Source organism: Uloborus diversus, unplaced genomic scaffold (assembly GCF_026930045.1).
Source record: "Uloborus diversus isolate 005 unplaced genomic scaffold, Udiv.v.3.1 scaffold_467, whole genome shotgun sequence".
Taxonomy (NCBI): Eukaryota; Metazoa; Arthropoda; class Arachnida; order Araneae; family Uloboridae; genus Uloborus; species Uloborus diversus.
Genome location: NW_026558645.1, coordinates 138885 through 141974, shown reverse-complemented (window position 1 = coordinate 141974; position 3090 = coordinate 138885). Strand labels below are relative to the sequence as shown.

The window sequence follows — 3090 nt, the reverse complement described above, 5'->3', positions numbered from 1 at the left end:
CGTAGGGAAGGAAATTCTATGTCAGTTTAATTATTCTACCCGTAGACTTCGAAGTGCTTAAATCAGTTATAACCGAGGTGCATTTTTTGTTTTTATTATGCTTAAGACTCCGACCGAGAGAGCTCCGATAGCCCAATGGCTAGAGCGCTCGGCTTCCGAGCCAGTGGACTTGGGTTCGAGTCCCAGTCGGATCGAAAATCGTCGATGTGTTTTTGATTCCTCGAAACTTAAAATTATTTTTTTTCTTTTTAAATTCCTTCCTTTTGCGAACATGGATTATTTACGTAGGGAAGGAAATTCTATGTCAGTTTAATTATTCTACCCGTAGACTTCGAAGTGCTTAAATCAGTTATAACCGAGGTGCATTTTTTGTTTTTATTATGCTTAAGACTCCGACCGAAAGAGCTCCGATAGCCCAATGGCTAGAGCGCTCGGCTTCCGAGCCAGTGGACTTGGGTTCGAGTCCCAGTCGGAACGAAAATCGTCGATGTGTTTTTGATTCCTCGAAACTGAAAATTATTTTTTTTCTTTTTAAATTCCTTCCTTTTGCGAACATGGATTATTTGCGTGGGAAGGAAATTCTATGTCAGTTTAATTATTCTACCCGTAGACTTCGAAGTGCTTAAATCAGTTATAACCGAGGTGCATTTTTTGTTTTTATTATGCTTAAGACTCCGACCGACAGAGCTCCGATAGCCCAATGGCTAGAGCGCGCGGCTTCCGAGCCAGTGGACTTGGGTTCGAGTCCCAGTCGGATCGAAAATCGTCGATGTGTTTTTGATTCCTCGAAACTGAAAATTATTTTTTTTCTTTTTAAATTCCTTCCTTTTGCGAACATGGATTATTTGCGTAGGGAAGGAAATTCTATGTCAGTTTAATTATTCTACCCGTAGACTTCGAAGTGCTTAAATCAGTAATAACCGAGGTGCATTTTTTGTTTTTATTATGCTTAAGACTCCGACCGACAGAGCTCCGATAGCCCAATGGCTAGAGCGCTCGGCTTCCGAGCCAGTGGACCTGGGTTCGAGTCCCAGTCGGAACGAAATTCGTCGATGTGTTTTTGATTCCTCAAAACTGAAAATCATGTTTCTTCTTTTTAAATTCCTTCCTTTTGCGAACATGGATTATTTGCGTAGGGAAGAAAATTCTATGTCAGTTTAATTGTTCTACCCGTAGACTTCGAAGTGCTTGAATCAGTTATAACCGAGGTGCATTATTTGTTTTTTTTTATGCTTAAGACTCCGACCGACAGAGCTCCGATAGCCCAATGGCTAGAGCGCTCGCTTTCCGAGCCAGTGGGCCTGGGTTCGAGTCCCAGTCGGAACGAAAATCGTCGATGTGTTTTTGATTCCTCGAAACTGAAAATTATTTTTTTTTCTTTTTAAATTCCTTCCTTTTGCGAACATGGATTATTTGCGTTGGGAAGGAAATTCTATGTCAGTTTAATTATTCTACCCGTAGACTTCGAAGTGCTTAAATCAGTTATAACCGAGGTGCGTTTTTTGTTTTTATTATGCCTAAGACTCCGACCGACAGAGCTCCGATAGCCCAATGGCTAGAGCGCTCGGCTTCCGAGCCAGTGGACTTGGGTTCGAGTCCCAGTCGGAACGAAAATCGTCGATGTGTTTTTTGATTCCTCGAAACTGAAAATTATTTTTTTTCTTTTTAAATTCCTTCCTTTTGCGAACATGGATTATTTGCGTAGGGAAGGAAATTCTATGTCAGTTTAATTATTCTACCCGTAGACTTCGAAGTGCTTAAATCAGGTATAACCGAGGTGCATTTTTTGTTTTTATTATGCTTAAGACTCCGACCGACAGAGCTCCGATAGCCCAATGGCTAGAGCGCTCGGCTTCCGAGCCAGTGGACCTGGGTTCGAGTCCCAGTCGGAACGAAAATCGTCGATGTGTTTTTGATTCCTCGAAACTGAATTTTTTTTTCTTTTTAAATTCCTTACTTTTGCGAACATGGATTATTTGCGTAGGGAAGATAATTCTATGTCAGTTTAATTATTCTACCCGTAGACTTCGAAGTGCTTAAATCAGTTATAACCGAGGTGCATTTTTTTTTTTTTATGCTTAAGACTCCGACCGACAGAGCTCCGATACCCCAATGGCTAGAGCGCTCGCGTTTCGAGCCAGTGGGCCTGGGTTCGAGTCTCAGTCGGAACGAAATTCGTCGATGTGTTTTTGATTCCTCGAAACTGAAAATTATGTTTCTTCTTTTTAAATTCCTTCCTTTTGCGAACATGGATTATTTGCGTAGGGAAGAAAATTCTATGTCAGTTTAATTATTCTACCCGTAGACTTCGAAGTGCTTGAATCAGTTATAACCGAGGTGCATTATTTGCTTTTTTTTATGCTTAAGACTCCGACCGACAGAGCTCCGATAGCCCAATGTCTAGAGCGCTCGGCTTCCGAGCCAGTGGACCTGGGTACGAGTCCCAGTCGGAACGAAAATCGTCGATGTGTTTTTGATTCCTCGAAACTGAAAATTATTTTTTTTTTCTTTTTAAATTCCTTCCTTTTGCGAACATGGATTATTTGCGTAGGGAAGGAAATTCTATGTCAGTTTAATTATTCTACCCGTAGACTTCGAAGTGCTTAAATCAGTTATAACCGAGGTGCATTTTTTGTTTTTATTATGCTTAAGACTCCGACCGACAGAGCTCCGATAGCCCAATGGCTAGAGCGCTCGGCTTCCGAGCCAGTGGACCTGGGTTCGAGTCCCAGTCGGAACGAAAATCGTCGATGTGTTTTTGATTCCTCGAAACTGAAATTTTTTTTTCTTTTTAAATTCCTTCCTTTTGCGAACATGGATTATTTGCGTAGGGAAGGAAATTCTATGTCAGTTTAAATATTCTACCCGTAGACTTCGAAGTGCTTAAATCAGTTATAACCGAGGTGCATTTTTTGTTTTTATTATGCTTAAGACTCCGACCGACAGAGCTCCGATAGCACAATGGCTAGAGCGCTCGGCTTCCGAGCCAGTGGACCTGGGTTCGAGTCCCAGTCGGAACGAAAATCGTTGATGTGTTTTTGATTCCTCGAAACTGAAATTTTTTTTTTCTTTTTAAATTCCTTCCTTTTG

General features: G+C 41.3%; 1 non-coding gene across 1 annotated transcript; it reads left to right on the top strand.

Moving 5' to 3' along the window:
• The first annotated feature begins 1253 nt into the window (after nucleotides 1-1253).
• Nucleotides 1254-1326, top strand: Trnag-ucc (transfer RNA glycine (anticodon UCC)). Its single transcript has one exon. It is a non-coding gene; the product is annotated as a tRNA-Gly (tRNA).
• The last annotated feature ends 1764 nt before the right edge of the window (nucleotides 1327-3090 follow it).